Source organism: Labrus bergylta, chromosome 3 (assembly GCF_963930695.1).
Source record: "Labrus bergylta chromosome 3, fLabBer1.1, whole genome shotgun sequence".
In the NCBI taxonomy this organism is placed as follows: Eukaryota; Metazoa; Chordata; class Actinopteri; order Labriformes; family Labridae; genus Labrus; species Labrus bergylta.
The window spans coordinates 33,391,269-33,409,085 of NC_089197.1; the positions used below are offsets into that span (position 1 = coordinate 33,391,269).

General features: G+C 41.5%; 1 protein-coding gene across 2 annotated transcripts in view; it reads right to left on the bottom strand.

The window, feature by feature from the left end:
• The window catches only part of cdh8 (cadherin 8), a 115,405-nt gene that overhangs the window by 52,407 nt on the left and 45,181 nt on the right, over positions 1-17,817 (bottom strand). The gene's annotated exons all lie outside the window — the stretch shown is intronic.

The following is a 17,817-nucleotide window of genomic DNA, read 5'->3' on the forward strand; positions in this document are numbered from 1 at the left end:
ACCCTCCACCACTCACACTTTTGTAGGTCAGAGAGATGGTGTGCCAAACCCTTTTTTTTTTCTCTCTCTCTCTTCTGAAATGGCTGGTCTGCGGAGCTGGACAGTCCCCTGATAGCGCCACGGCGGTGACAGGAAAGTGATTATGTATTGATCATGATCACATAGACACCGGTGTGGCTCTCTCCCTCTCCTGTCTGTGGCCAGAGAGGATAATATAGCTCATGATCAGACTGACAAGGCCATCTCTCCAGGCAGAGCCAACAGCACTCTTTCTGGACAAGTTAGCGAGTGTTTTTGATTGAAATGCATGTGCACGGATGAGGTCTGATGCAAGAATTAGGAGGCGATTAGCTCTGTGAGGCAGAGTATTGTCAAATACAAAGTGTGGCTGTGCTGTAGTGTAGCAGGCCAAAGCTCTTGATAACACAAAAAACGCTTGTAACGAGGTGGAGAAAACAAGCGTGTCGAGGCATCCTTTCATCCATCCATCCATCCCCGGCTGTATATTCTCTCAGAGGAGAAGATGACATACTTGGAGTGTCGCCAGTTGATTTTTTCTGACTGTAGTCAAAGCCAGTTTCAGATTCCTGGGCTGCAGATGGGGTGTTTATGGCAACGCTGCAGATGGGCATTAAGGGAAACCCTCAAACAAATAAGCATGCTCATAAACAACTGGCATGAGTGAACTTTTTGTCATTTGCCAAAGCAGACCTTGCACCGTTTCCATTTGTCTCCATTTCCACCAACCGTCCCCTGATGTACAGGCTCTACAAAAGGTTTTTTCTTTTTTGTTTTGTAGCTTTATCAGGAGGATTTAAGTATTTCACGGTAAATAAGTGCAAGCAGGAGAAAACATACTTTCCCTGAGCACATCAGTCTTTATAACAGGATAACAGGACTAATGCATACTCATGCCAGACTGCTTGTTTCAGCAGGGCCTGCAGAACGCAGCGGAGGAACAAATGAATTAGGAAACACCATGAGGAGGCCGGAAAAAAGGCAGAGATGTATGTTTATTACAGGTGGTAACACACTTTTCAAAATAAGGTAGGCCAAATACAACAGGGTTAGAGAAGGGCTAACAACAAGAGGAAAATATCCTGAACATAAGACATGGTTGTCAGGATCCTTGAAAAAATGGCTCCCAAGAGCCAATGATGGATAAGGGACGCTGGGTTTCTGAAGAGGAAGAGGACCGTCACACTTAAGCACTTACATTGTCATTGTTGTAGAACAATTACTACACTTTTATAAGACAGAGAGGGAGCTGTCACAGGAAAACAGTGTTTGCAACAGTATGTGTGTGTTAGCGCGCTTGTTTGTGTGGGTCTGACATTCATGTTTCAAGGATTCAGCTACAGAGTCTGCCGCCTTGACGAGCCGTTTACAGCAACGACGGGAACAAAATAATTAAGAGGGTCCTTTGTTCCCCACTGATGGCCGTGACATATGCTGCCATTTTAAAGGGTTGTGTCATTGATTCACTTTAATTAGTTCATAGAAAATGTGTGCAACATCCAGATAGAGTTCAGGCCTGGGAGTCGAGGACGGAAAATTGGGCACTTCACATGTTTAATTGCTCCCAAGGCATTTACAATGGCAAGGTAATAACAAAGAATAAGGCAAAGTCTATTGTCTAATGAACAACTTTATCATGGCTAAATGAACAAAATGTTGCTTAATTTGAGAACTCTGCCACAGGGGCAGGGGTGTTTAATGTGAATTATGCGTCCTCAATTAAAAAAAGGGGAAAAAAGTAGAAGTCTCAGCATAATGCTAAAGTGAGCAGGGAGTTCAACTTGTGGTTAATTTTTTATGCAGCGTTCCTGAGATTGGTTTACCAGAGATCAGAGTTATAACTTAATATTGAAAATGAATAACTGTCAAAATGTCTTTACCAGAGCGTGTAGACTGGTGTTGTTCCAGCTGAGAGGCCACCAGTACACAACTCCAAAGTGTTTGTTTCTGTTGGAAAGCCAACCATACTGTTCATCATATAAAATATACAACAAGGATAAGATCATTAATATAAATAGATCTATGTGACAAAATGTAGTGTTGTAGTCAAGACCACACTTACTTGGGCCAAGACATTTTGGGATTAAGACCGAGTCAAGACCAAGACCAAGGCAGGTTGATAGTACAAATTTTCATGAATTCATGCATTTTGGTAACTTTGTGAATGAACCATTTAAATCTGTCTACCATCTAAGAGTAACTCTTCTCTGTAACCATATCTATGTAAAATATCTCATAGCAGCAGAGTTATATTTGGTTTGGAGCCAACTGTCTGTTGTAAGCAAAGGTTTGCTAAGAATGAAATGTAAGCAGATGTCTTCTTTCTTGCCTTATAGAGATGTACCAAAGTAGCCAAGACTCTGTAGGATGTACCTTATAGCAGAATATAAGCAAGTCTGTCAACATAGAAACTTTGTCAGCACTTTGTCGGTTCGTGATTGTTAACAATTTGTGTTCTGTTGTAACTGTCTGACCTCGGCCGATTAAACTGCGTTATAATCCATCTGTTTAGCGATTTCATCATTGAATTTATACAGCAGCAACAACCCCCACCTAACACAGGTCGAGAACGAGACAAGACCGTGACCATAAATGTCTCTGAAAAATCATCATCTTGTGCAGCAGGCGTGTTACTCACTTAGATCGTAAAACTGGGACGGTTGTGGACGTGTAAAATTAAATTACAAATGACTTATTTTATATGTTGTAAAAAATCGCCTTCCAGTTGTGGTCTTGACCGGTCTCGATTTAAACTCGGGAGTCCGAAACAAGATCGAGTGAAAATGGTTTTGATTCCAAGACAAGACAGAGACCTTCAAAGAGTGATAATGACACTAAGACTGATTTCAAGTACAACAACACTGACAAAATGTCACAAAAGTACCATGTCCTCTTAACTAGAAGCTCCTCTGAGGAACTTTCCGTTTGTGTCAAACATGGGAGCACATATAATCATTTCAGATGACTTTGTCCTGTATATGTTGAAGTATTATTAACAAAATAAATATCATCATGCTCTGATTAAGAGTTAAATGTATCATAACTGTGATTGTATGCCTTGGAAAATGTAAAGGCTGTTAATCCCTTGGTCTCACACCTACCCCGTGCAAGCTGTTTTGGACATTAAAAATAACTATATAGAGAAAATCAACGTTTTCCTGAAGGTCTGGTTGGCTTCTGTATGCCTTAAAGAGGCATCAGTATGAATTCCAGTCAGTTTTAAAACCAGTAATAATCTCCTCACAGGAGATTTAAACTCTCTGATTTGAGTATTCTGTTCAGGCTTCTCACAGAAAGCTAGCTGCAAATGTTCTCAGTACTTAATCCTTCTGCAAACCATGAAGCCACATCAGTAAAATGAAATTTAAAAAGAACAGAAGACGTCTGAAAAAAAATAGACAAGATGACACCGATCACACAGGTTCCAACACACCCGATGATCAGAAAGAGGATGAAGATATTTTTGCAGTCATATAAGTCAGTTCAATTAAAGGTTGGCTTGAGATTAGCTTTAGGCCCTGAAAAAGAGTTATTGCAGATAAATTATAGTTAATTATAAAATATCATTTTTAATGTTATTGTGGAAAGCGCTTGTGTCAGATCACTAACATGATGAGAATAGACAACGCAATATCTGACATGAAACAGTATGACCTAATAATGTATGTAAAGTATGTGATTAGGTATAAACTGCATTAAAAATGCATTGTAATAATGGAATACCCACTTTAACTTAAATGCTTTAAAGAACACTCAAAAAAAAAATAGTTTTTTTTATCACTCTGTGGTGTTTTTCAGCTTTAACTGAAAAAGTAAATTTTCTTCAGGTGCCGGTGGGAACATTCAAGTGTGCTATTTCCATATTCTGGAAGCAACGAGCAGCACAGAGGATGACGTCGCAGAGGAAAAAAAAAAAAAAAAAAGACAGAGTTGGAGGGAAGCGTTGCCTCTCCCACCTCAGTAACGACTCCCCCAGGCTGCAGCAGAACAAGGAGATGTTCTCAGTCAATTACTATCCATTCCAACAGACTGCAGAGGCAAACTCAATACACAATAATAGTAAAAAATAAGCAACGCGGCTTAGTGACAGTTGGAGTAGTCATTATGTGACCTATAACCCCAGCAGAGACAGACCGTCCCCACCTCCGACACAGCTGAATCAAGAGACCCAAACGCCTCTTTTTATTTTTGCTTCAGCACAGCATCTCCTAAGTAATACACTGACAGCAGTCCTGGAGAGGAAAGGGTTAAAGCGTTTTCCCTGAGGAATGTCAAAAACGCACTACGTGAGTGGTGACTCAATGTCCTCGTCAGCCGGTGAGAGCGGTGCTACGCCGCCGTCTGACAAGTAATCCATCACCGAGAACACACAGACAGAAAGCTGCATGTCGCCACATAAATGTCCGCATGACAGACATGCTAAAATACACACGCCTACGGAGTGCACACACACACACACACACACACACACACACACACACACACACACACGCATGCAGAGACAGGTACACACTCATGCACTTGTTAACATGCTGACAGTCACACAACAAAAGGAGACATCCAGATGCACAAACATAGAACACCTAACTACCCCCCAAACTCTCAAAAAAAAGGTGGCCCATGAAAAGAAAGAGGGAAAAAAAATGACAGAGCGGGAGAGCGGTAAAAATGGAAGAATGTGGATTCACACCCCGAGTAATCCCATGGTTTGTTTACACTCCCAGAAGTGAAGTGAAATTTTAAAGGGCTATCTCTGTAGCGTGCTGGAGAGCAGATTCACCCAATTACACAGCAGCCCCCAGTGTGACATAGTAAACCTGCTGTACAATTGACTGTGTGTGTTTATTCGTAGGGCTTTGTGTGCGCGTGTATGTGTAGGTGTGTGTGTGAGTGTGTGCGGACAGCAGACAGTGACTGTGGTAAAACCACAAACTGACTAAATCCATACTGCAGTGCTAAGAGCAGTACAGCTGCCGATGCTCCAATACAAAAAGCAGCCGGAGAAGGAGACGGCCGTGTGAAGCCACAAATCAGACGCCTGTGTGACAGCAGAGACGGGAGGGTGCAGACACATAGTAACCAAGCTTGAGTTTGTTAGAAGTCTGCCATAAAATTCAATAAAAACAGAACATTTCAGGTATGAAAAAACGAAGGGAAAAAAAGAAAGGTTAGAAAAAAAAATGACAGTCAGGTCTATAAAGTTTGATGACCAAAAAAGCTGTAAAAGCACAGCAGAGGAGTCTTCTTCTCTTTATTCTGTTCTTTTTTTTTTTTTTACCCTCCGCTCATTGTATCAGACAGCTGAGGCGTGGCAGTGCCGGTGAGAGTCGGCGAGGGCTTTAGTTAATGGGGAGAGACATGAAGAAGAGAGGGCCTCGCCCCTACTGGAGATTTGATCCTTTCTTCTTATCAGCTTCTTTTTTTCAAATGACCTTGCTGTAACGGACTTTTATGCCTCTCCCCCCTTTATTCTCAGCCGGTGATTGGATGGGCTTCTCCTGGTCTCAAATCTCTGCCACCTTGATGAATGTGTTCCTCCCCCATTTATGTTACATTGACCAATCCCCCTCCACTACCAGCCACAGTGTGAGGCATGAATCTTGGCTGTGGACACTTGAGGATGGACTAACCCCCACATGCACACACACACACACACACACACACACACACACACACACACACACACACACACACACACACACACACACACACACACACACACACACACACACACACACACACATAGAGCATATAAAAAAGCGGCTATTAAAGATGCTAAGCTTCTCTTTAGTCTCTAGTGAAGACATTTTTTGCTTTGTTTCTCTTACAGTTCAATTAAGTCTACACAGTCTCTTTTGTGGGAGCAGAATGTAATATTAAAGAGAGTCATTATGTCTTTCAATGGGATGCAATCGCTGCTTTTAATTTTAGTTACTGAGTGCTGGGTGCCTGCAGGGTCCAAACAGCTATGGTTAGTACCTCAGACAATTAATAATGCAGACACAGAGGGATGAGAGTACAGGGGGATCCTGTTCTCTGTTCTCGCTGCTCAACACTGTAAAATCACCTGAAGCATGAAAAAGGAAGCGCGGACGCCAATGTACACACACTTTCCTGTTGACTTTTTGGCTGCATAAACACACAACCAAAGTTCCTCGCTTTTATGTGAAAAAGAAAAAGTATGTGTAAAAAAAAGAGACCTGGAAGAGTGCACAATACAAGATAGAGCATGAAGGAGCATAATAAAGGGTTTGAAAACAGAGCAGAATAAAGAGCCAACAACAACCACATTAAATATCCACAACTGTCTTCTTGAATAATTAATAGGTAAGTGTACTGAAGAGTGCGTACGAGAAAAGCATCCTGGCATCTTAGCAGATATGAGTCGGCATAGTTGGAGGTGAGAAGCAGAGAACCTCCTACTTTCTCCTGTTATAGCGATGATGCAGAGAGAAACCTCCCACTCACCAGCGTGACTTCAAACAGTCACTTGTGGCTGATATTTAACACTGCTGATGAGGACACACACACACACACACACACACACACACACACACACACACACACACACTGGAAAGTTATTGGAGTACTTTCCTTAACCTTATCATGTTAAAATCACAGATCTACAGTATGTGATGGCCATATAAACAAACTAGGACACATCAACAGCGAAACAGTCCTCCATGAATACAGTTCAGTATTTTATCTTAGAATAAGTGCAGTGAAGGGTGTCCGCTCAGTGTGCTCTGTAGAAAAGGGGGCTGATGGGTAATTAGTGGGGAAGTGTATGAGTAAGTGAGTAAGAAAATAACTGTCTTTGCCGAGCTTACACCACCATCTTTCTCCAGCGAGGTGTGATATGTACCAGGCTGGAAGCGGGTGGTAGAGAGACTGTTTTTAATGAAACATGGATTATTTGTTTGTTACTGTCGACTACACAACACTCGAGCTACATTGTCAAATACATTTCTAATTAATGTTGCTGTCATCTACATTAAAAAAAAAAAAAATGCATTGACCTGCAAACAAATGAAGCTCAGCGTAAGTCAGTTGGTTCTGAAGTAAAGTTAGCGACAAAAATGTGATGTCCAAGTTAGCAGGAATCAGTGAGTAACATCCAGTTTCATTTTCAAAGTTAAGCTTTCACATTTGACAACTTACTATGAGGAAGAGTCGTAACACTGGATGACTTTTGGGATCCATCAGTTTTGATTTGCTTTGACGACCAAGTCTACGTGGTGAGTTTTAGGAAACATATGGTTTGGCTTCAATACATTCAAATCCACATTTTAAAATGTAACAAATCGTGTTACACAGCCAATGCATTTAAAAAAGAGAAAAGTACAAACAATCAGTCATTTATGTCATCTGTGCCTTTTAAAGAGGTCAAATTCTGGTGGGGCCGGTGGAACAGTGGTTAGTGTGTGCTCCCCATGTACGGAGGCTTTAGTCCTCCAAGTGGGCGGCCAGGGATCATATCCAACTTGTGGCTCTTTCCCCGCTCTTTCTCTCTCTCTCTCTCCCTGATTTCTGACTCAATCCACTGTCCTTTCTCTCCAATAAAGGCACAAAAGTTAATCTTTAAAGAGGTCAAAATCAACGTTGACTTTTTGTTTAACACAGAAAACAAACATGTGTTTACAAGGGGTCCTTAAACGCTACATATTGACACCCATTGGAAACTCGGGGTGAGAGTGAGTTTTTTTTTTAACTCTTCACATCCATTGTGTATCTACCGTATATAAGAAAAACGTATCGCATGTGAAGAATCCTCATGCTGCATTTGATTATGTTTATACATTAGTTACATCAGAAAACATGGGGACACAGATGTTTTCCATCTGTGGCAGTGAATTGTGGTGCATCATATTGTGTAAAGCACTATCCTACTCAAGGTGTGTGGTATGGGTGTGCTGGGGTTAAAGGTCACAGGCTGAAGGCCAGCCGCTGTAGACCAGAGATGGTATATTTCATGTCTTGGTGATATTTCTGCTGTTGAAAGAATTTGAAAAGAAAAAGGGAAGTGTGAAAATGGTTATTCAAACCACACAAAATTAAATAAACTATTTCTGATTTAATGACTAAAGGTCTTCTTTGTAACAACTCTTTATTGCTGCTCAGTGTCCACTGACATGGGAAGTCCCAACCGCTCTTTCTATCAAACAACACAATGAGTTGTACTCTATTACAAACTGGGGCTGCTCTAAAATGCTGCTTTACTTGTTTGACATGTTCAGTTCATTTTTCTATTCAAGAAGAGAACCAAGACACCTGTGAGACAATTGTTTTAGGTCATGTTTAATATGTATGCATTTACAATGGGAGATTGTTTGACAAAAAGACTATCCAGTAGAATTGTGGGAATTGTTTGAGTCTTTGTTTTATGCAGAAAGTAACCAAATAACGGTCTAAAATGAGGATATGTCAGTCTCGCCTGCAGTTATTTTCATCACTCTTATTTTTATCTCTTCTGCACGTCCTCAACTTTTATGGAAGTAAAGGGCGTGCGTCAATGGTGCAGCAGTCTTTTTAAAAAAAATGAAAAGTACTCTTCATAAGAAATGTTCCCTCGCAGTGTGAAATATTTTTTTCATTGTGCACAAGCAGTCTTTGTTACAGCCTCACTTCAATGGCACTTCAGTCGCACACAGATTCAAGTGAACAAAAAAAAAAAAAAGGCTTAACCACCAATTTTGGGCTCAGCAGAAAGACGGGGATAGGAACTCATTTTTTCATTAATGGTTAATGAGTTGTTAATTATTCCAAATTATCCAGTTATTAGTTCATCATATGATTGGTTAAGCAAAAAAGGGGAAATAAATGTGACACATCCTTACAATTTGGGAATGTTTGGGTTTAAGATTACAGTTAAAATAGGATATAAATATAATTCTAGTAGCCCATTCATTTTCTGCTAAACATCTTGTTATTCAATCCGTTATTTCAAAGCCTTCTTGTTTGCTTGGTGAAGTCCATCTCACATCCAGACTGGGAGAGACAATTGGACTGTTCACATTTTGACTTTTTTTTTAAGGATGAAAGTCGGGTAATCAGTCATCCATCATCTGCCCGCTAGCGGTAATCAAGAGGCACAACAGCGTCCTTTTTTCTTCTAATCGAACCAGGATCAGTCTCTGTCCTCCCTCCTACAGAGCTGCTGATGGGAGGATGCTGTGTCCTTGTTTTCCCTCTCAGATTGATTAGCTGACCTTGATACACTGATCAGCAGTGTGTGACACTTTGACAGCGAAAGATGAGTCTTACATGCATTTCAGCACTGCAAAAAAAAAAAAAAAAAAGCTTTCATTACAAGCATTAATTAAACAGGACAGTAACCTTGGACATGACAGGTTGTGTGTTTCTGACAGAAGGTTTTTATGTTTTAATTAGAGCTACGGAGCTTCACAAACATTTTGAGAAATGCACTCAGCCAAATAAATTTTGTTCTTGACCTTTTGCTTCCCTCGTGTCCAATTGTGCCATTGTTGACCTTGTTGCAGGAAATCCATTTAATCACATCCACTCAGCGCGACAACACAGAGGGTGGCATTTCTGACAGCCTCAGCTATTTGCATCCTTTCCCTCATCATTACAGAAACAGGCACACAACAGCTTGCCGAATGCTCCAGTACACAAATATGCGCACACGCTCTCTCATTTACTTTCCCTTTTATGAATCTTGTTTGTTATTTACCTCGGCCCTTTTTCATTTTTCGGGCTCTTTCTACTTCATGGACACAGCAAAAAAAAGGGAAAAAGAAAAGGGTCGTCTTTGTTTGAGAATCGACACCGTGGCTAAGGAGAAGGCTGCTTTTTGTCCCCAGTCTCATTGAGAGTCTCTTGCTATTCATCGGGGCAAGGCAGCCAGGCCAGCAAGGGAGGCAATCTTATGCAGATCACATTGAAGGGCTTCATTACCTAGAAGCCAGCTACTTTTTTGTTCTCCCTCAAGGGAAGGGTGAGAGAGAGCATTAGCTGAGCAAAAAGAGAGCAATGCCGAGCAAAAACGGAAGGCGAAGTACAGAGGAGGGGAGAAAAAAAAGTGTTTGCATGAGAGGAAGAGAGGGAGCAAGTTACAAAGAGAGCGAGTCTCTGCGGGCGACTCAGGGAAGCAGGGACAAATTACACCTGAACAACAGCATCTTTGTGACTGCATGGTGGCTTTTTGCCAAACACAGAGACGCTGTGCATCTTAGTGTACATGTGCACTTATATGCACTTATGCATGTGTAAACTGTGTGTGCGTGCATTCAATGTAGATGCATTTACAGTGTGTGCATATAGGCCTGTCTGCAAATAAATGAAGCCCCAGGAGGCCATAAAGGGCTTATATTACTGCATCTGGAGCATTGACTGATGATGTAACATACATTATTCAGAGGTACACTAGATAATAAATAACATTTGATGAATTAGTAATACACATTTGTATGTGATATTGAGCAGCTGTGACTGTGCGTGTATGTTTTTTTTTTTTTGCTCCTGAACATCATAAAGATAGCTTGGGAATGTCTGACTCAGCTGTTTTTTTTATTCTTATATTAGATATGTCATGGCTAAGTGTGAAACAAAGACATGCTGAATTAGCTGTTACTATGCATCAAGTGCGGGGAGGAAGAGGTGTACAAAAAGAAGAAGCAGTTAATCACAAATAAATCAATTAACCAACATATTCTTATCTCCTTTTCATCAAATACGCCAGCTTGTTCTATGGCCATAAGCTTCAAATTATGACAATCTGCGCACAATGCTAACATCAGCTTGGTTCGTGCAGGAATCCATGGTTATGTTACCAAGTTATGCAAAACAAAGTTAAACAGTCGCAGTTAGATTTTTTTTTTTGTAAATGTCTTAAATAGGTTTAAAGGCTTACTATGTGATTTTTTGATCCAGCAGATGTCGCCCTTGAGCACCAGCATGAAACCAAAACAACTTGAACTGCATTGTTGTGTTAGCATGCTAATGCTAGCGATCTTTATTATGCTCGTTTTACACTGCATGTAAATTTACCTGAAATGAGCGTGATCTAGAAACACAGTTAAGCAGTGAGTACAGTATGTTATTCTTCTTTTCTCTAGTCCCTCAATTAAACAACTTTTATACACGAGGGGAGGAGTCAGCCGGCCGTCCCGGCGATGTAAACAAACTGAAAATAGGACTCTGAAAACATCACAGACAGTGGGACTCGGGTGTTACACCCATTGTAGACAGTCATGACTCACAGAGTTATTTTCAGAGGATATACTTGATTTATATTACGTTTAAGTGTGAAAAATCACATAGAAAGCCTTTAAGAATCCGAGCTGGGTTTGCTAGTTAACATGCTAGTTACATAACACTGCAATTTAGGTTACATTACAAACATACACTGGGTATTTTAAAAAGAAAGTCACACACTTGTCACACAACAGGTCGACATTTATCATAGTGTCACGCAGGAATCAGACACAGGCCATGTGATTGAGAGCCCTGTGTTTTCTTGACACTTCGATTATCCCCCTCCTCCTGCAGACCTTTTGCTCTCTTCATATTATTCAATCAAACATCAGAAACGAACCAAAAGAAGGGAGGTTTCTACAGCATCATGTATTGACAGTTTGGGCAACACACTAAGCTGCTTCATCAAACCAATTGTGAGTGAGAGCAGGCTGCACATACACATGAACATGCACTTACACACAGATGGACAAATGCAGATGTTGTTGCCAAATGAGGTGCGATAGATGGGAGTAGATGGTTATTTACAGAGAGACGCCAGCATGTCATTTAAATCCTTCCTGCCTCGGAGGCCTGTCCTATCCCCATTTAGAGCGGCCACAGAAAGGGCAGGCTGGCATGCACACCACCTGGCAGTGAGACAGGCCTCAGAGAGTCACAGCCTTGGCCAGGTTCACTGCTCTGACCCCCTCTCACCCCAGCTTGGCCTGTGAGCCGCCCACCACCATCACCACAGCACCAATCTGCCGCGTGCCCTGCCCAGCCCAGGAGCGTGCTCGTCAGATGTTCCCGGCCCCAGCTCTGGCCCAGCTGCCCACTATGTTAAAGGGCCAGGGGCCCCCTGCCACTCAGTCCATCTGCCAAGCTGCAGACCAGAGTCTAGGATCAGAGAAGAGAGAGAAACTCAAACACCAGACACCCTCGCTTTTAGCTCTGTGCTCAAAGCTCAGCAGAGAAATGCCAGATAAAAGATGCACTATAAATGTGCTTCTTCTTACTTATGTGGGTTGCTGTGACCCTGAAATACTGCTAGGGTTTATTCAAGTTAAACTGCATTTACTGCTTTCAGACTCACATTTCCACAGACCTCGGTGTGTTCAAGATTTAATGCAAGATCAGCACAGTGCTGTACAATAATATTTTTAGGTGTATCCAGGAAGGGGATTTTTAGAGAACATCTGACCCAAGTGGAGCATGAAATGGTCTCAAAATAACTCAGCTTTCCCGGTATTGATCTGAAAGTTGCCGATGTGTAGAAAAAGTGGAGAGCAGCATGAATCAGTGAGAATTGTGTAGGGAGATGGCGAGCTTGATATATAGATAGATACAGGGAAAGAAGAACTCCCGCACACACGCGCACACACACACACACACACACACACACACACACACACACACACACACACACACACACACACACACAGATACATGCTTTGATAAAACATACAGCAATATTGAACAATGTTATCCTTCATGCAGGACTATATATCAGTGGATCACTTACTATACTATGTGGCTATTAAATAGTCTGTGATCACAGTGAGCTTTCTGCTGTGTGTTGTAAGGGTGTAACGATCAGTGCTGATAAAGGTCTGCATCTTGCTCATTTCCATACGTCTCTCCTTGATCAAGTCTGCTCATTTATCGTCCAAATCTGTGATGACAAGCCTTTACTTATTTTCCCAGCTGCCTCTGGTGATGAGAGCGTAATCAGAAACATCATTAAGGCCCCTACATAGACGGCTGTGCCTGTTAGTCCTGTTACCCACACTCATAATAACTCTCAAAATGCAAATCAACTCCAGGTAATCTATTAATGTCACTTCAATTTTATGTCTGCGCTCCAATTTAGCAGATCCTGACACATTTGGCGAGGCTCTGCGCTGCCATACAGGTATTCATTTCGCAGGGTTTCAGAGAGCGTGGCCCCCCTCGCGAACAGGAGATGGCCATCTGTCTACGCGCCCGTTTTATTAATCGCCTTGATAATGAAGCCCGCTCACAGCCTAGCACTCCTGGGAATGCTCTCACATGACTTCCATCCTGCAAAACAACTTTCGGCAAGTTTATTTCGCGGTGTAGCAATTATTGTCATTGGCACCCTGTGAGCACAGGGAGGCCGGTCTAGCGACCTCCTCCTAATTACCTGAAGCGTCACTTCAAGCAGACTTTGTAATTTCCGACTACATCACAACCCCCTTGTCAGCTGCGCAGCCTGATAATTCTAGCATATGGTTCGCGGACAAATGGGGGGGGATTTGTCAGTGTGTTACTGGCCTTAACGTCAAAGACCCCATTAACAGAGAAACAGGATCTACTAATCCTGTGGGGTCTGTGCATCCGTGCAAATGAATGATAATTATGATCATGGTGATGCTTGCACAAATAAGAAAAAAAAAAGACATGTAATTGAAGTGATGCTGGAAGAAAATTAACTATGTATACATATTAAACTAACAATATTAGAGCCATGGAGAGGTAGCGTGTATTAAATATTAATTTGCTGATATTATTGATAATAAATTAAATATGATCCTCCAATTAAAGAAAAGAGCACATTGCCTTCATTTGGCTGAAGATTAGAAGCAGAGGAAATGACACAACCTGGCGACTTGTAAAGCCCATACAATGAAATCAATGAGATAATCTATAAAATACAATATGAAGTCAAAACAGCATTAATTTATATTTCTAGACTGACCGCCAATAAAACGAGTGTGTGCATTGCAGGGAGAAGGTTGCTCATTAAAAGATGAACAAACAGAAAATGAGATATAGTTTCTTAATGAGTTAGTACATCTAATTTTAAGACACTTAACACGTACACTTAGCATGCTGCATCGGCAGATATTTTTAGTTTTTGAAAGCAATTCAGTCCTTCTTTTTTTTGTTTTTTATGTCTTGAAATAAGATGTTCATCCAGACATGTCAGGTGAATGTGGATTATATCAATATATTAGCTATTTCTAGAAATAAGACAAGTGTTCCCTCTATGGTTTGGACTTTGAATTTTTGCACATAGATGTGCCTAAACATGCACAGGATACATGGAAAACACACTAAAGAGCATATAAAACCAGAAAAAGCATAATATGACTCATTAAAAGGTCACATATTATCCTCTTTTTCAGCCAGTTGAAATAAGTCTCAGAGCTCCCTAAAACATTTCTGTGAAGTTGCTTGGTAAAAACCCACTCCCATCCTGAATTTTAGCTTGCCTATCAACCCCTATTTCAGCCCTGCTCAGAACAGGCTGTTTCTGTGTCTGTAGCTTTAAATCCAGGAGAGCTTTGTCTGACCACACCCCCTCTCTGGAAGGCCTGGGCTTTCTTGCAGTTGTTTACGGTAAGAAGGCAGACTCAGAGGGCAGAACAAACATCTACTTGTGGGACTGTCACCCAACTGGGGGAGGGGTTACTGCCCTTTGTGATGTCACAAAGGGAGAATCTCTAATCGGCCTGTTTGAGCACACATTTTTTTCTGAAAAGTGGAGCAGGTAAAAGACGGAGAGGATGGACTTTTCTCATGATTGGGGGGGTTTGTAGACAGGCTAGGGACACATATTAGTGTTAGAAACACATGCTAATTTTTGTGTATTGTGTAAGTGTATTTTGCATAATATCTGATCATATCAAGATCCTAGGTTAAGAAGTGAATGTTGCTAGCTTATTTCAAGGGTAGGGTTAGGGTACCCTCCATATATTCCAAGTGTGTTGTTCTTTTCTATAAATTAACTTTGCAGCTCATTCCTTTATGTATGTGTTGCAGAGTGTTAAGCTCTCCCGGCATCTGCTCTTTACCTTCTGTTCATTCATCGTCTTGTTTTCTAGGCCACAAACTCATCTTCAGGCAGGGCAGGCAGCAGTTTTCAAAATAGCAGACGTACAGCATTAGGTAGCTAACAGAACAAGTTTTTTTGTTTTATTCACTGAAAAGAGGTGCAAAGACAATCTTTTGTCCAAAGCGACGTACATCAGAGAGTGAGCACAACACGTGCAAGGATACAAACAGCTTTAAGTAATGTTAAGATGAAAAGCACAGTTGTTGTTTTTTTAGGTAAAGTTAATTTGCCACCTAAGTTATTAGAAAAGTTGACGTTCTTAGATTCAGAATTACACCTTTTTTTTTTAAGCAGCAACATGTGGCCGATCCCGTTCAAGCACAGCAGTCACACAATCTCTAGAGTTATCCTGGCTCCTTCCTAATGAGATCAAACTCTATTCTGTCTGGCCGTCTCTCCTCCGGCATTATCACCACCTTTTACCCTCCGCTTTCCTCTCTTTGTTAAACTGTACTCTGAGAGCTGATCCGCCAAACAATTAAAATGGTAGTCACCTACCATCCTCAGCCATTCAGGAAAATGAAAGTCAGAGAAAAGTCACAGAAAGCCACACGTCTTATCCGACTGGCTCTTTTAAAAGGAAGAACAAAAGGTCTTCCTCCTTCATTTCCCATTAACCTCTATGCTCCTCCAGCACACAGGAAACATGGCGACCTCGCTGGCCCATGTCACATATCTCATCCGGCTTGTGGGGACCGCTTCCTTTGGGGGGGATGGTGACATTCACTGAGAGGGGTTTTTCTATCTAAGCGCAGTCCTTGACAGATAAAAGGTGGGTGTTGATATTTGTCCCGGGTCTTTCTGATACTCTCGATAAGGGAGAAGACGGTTCGACATTGATGAAGTCTGGAGTGGAACTGACAGGCTCTGTAAGTGGATAAGATCGTCAGGAGAACCAGCCTGTTACGGTCTGGATTAGATTTTTTTGATTATTCGACGCAGGTGGGTTCTCGCTGAGCAGAAATACATCAGCACACTCAGCATTGTCTGAGCTCAATTCGACGTGTAACACAGCGTCTATCCTTGCATGTGCCGTGATTACAATTTAATGCTCCTCGGTTTCATGTCGAGGTGAGAAGATTTGCTCATATGCAGCTGACTTCACTGAAATCCATTCATCTTGCACTCCCCTTTTCCTAAATCCACCGCTCAGTACTCTTCCACTAATCCAGTCCTTGCATAAATTCTCATTTCTGCATGATAAAGATAAAACAACCACTCTCAAGAAAACCAGTGCTTTATGAATACAAGGCAAGAGAGATGAATGACTTATTATTGTTTGTTTGTCCGGAGCATCTGATTCTTCCCCGTAATGCCGCAACATATGAAAACTTAACAAGAGGGAAAACTAGTCGCTGAAAAGAAAAAAGGCCTTTCATGCAAACAACTGAGCATCCGCGAATGTTTAATTAATCAGAAGTGACAAAAGGGAACAACAATCAACAAAGAGACGGCAATTTCCATTTCTTATGCATTATTCCCACCGGCAAATCACAGAGTGGCTGTCAACTACCACTTTTGCTCTCTACCCCGTCACTATGGCGGTCCCTGCACCGCACTGACAAAACCCTTAGAGAGCTGCAGTACATTTCAACCGAGATCCAAAACAATGCGCAGCAGGGATCGAGTAACAGAGTTCAGACAACAAGAGTTCACTGTTGTTCTGTGTTTACACAGATTCTTTATGCAATGTGTTTTGTTCCTCGTTTGCAGCAGCAGCAGCAGCGGTGGTTGCAATTACAAATCAGCTGCAGTGATCATAAGAATCTGAAGCTTAATCACAGTTACATTTGATGCCAAAGCCTAACAGACTCCATTACGTACCTAACACCATCTGCCCAAGCATGTTGTGTCAGCTTCATGACAGGTAACAGGAGGAAGTTTGATGAGGAAAACACAACAACAAGAGCAAAACAGCACCCAACAACAGACCTCAGCCACCCCGCTGAACTCATCCAATGTCAAAAAGGCATAAAGACACACTCTGATCTCCTTTCCTGCCATGGATAAAAAAACATTTTTTACAAGACTCCCACTGCTCCAGGGTCAGCGGTGAGGCCCCCCCCTGAAGAGAGAAACGCACATCCCCATACATTCTTCTGCCGATCCTTGATGAGAAATACATCTGAACGATGTGATCATCGCACAGTGGTCATTTAAATGCATGGACGGAATAGGGATGTGAATATATGAATATATTAGCATAGTGTGAAATGGAAAGTGTTCGCAAGGCGTTTGTGTTCCAGTTGGAGGGGAATGGAAGAATAGTAGCTTGTGGCAATTAGCATCAGTCAGTGTTGTCAAGCTTAGCAGCAGTGAGATGCAGTTTGTAAGTATAAATGCAAATCCATTATACTTTACTTAGCTTCTGCAGCTTCCTCTATGATTATAATAAATTACTCGAGTCTTCAACTTTCCAAAAGTATCCATATTTGTTTTCCCACAATGACGTTTGCAAAGCCTTCAGAGTGGTGTAAAGAAGGGAAATATCATATGACAAATGTCTTAATGCCTCTCACAGTAGTCCACAGCAGCTCCTTTTTTTTACGTCTTTTCACACAATTTAAGTCGTCTTAAAGATATTATATTCTGAGCCTTCCAGTCTTTTCATAAATATTTAACCGTAGTGATCACCAGTTTATATCATATAACCGACTGCACACATTAAAATGTAAAAGAATGCAATAAAAAAAAACATATATTCTCAAACGCTCTCGATCATTATATAGCCTGGCCTTTGA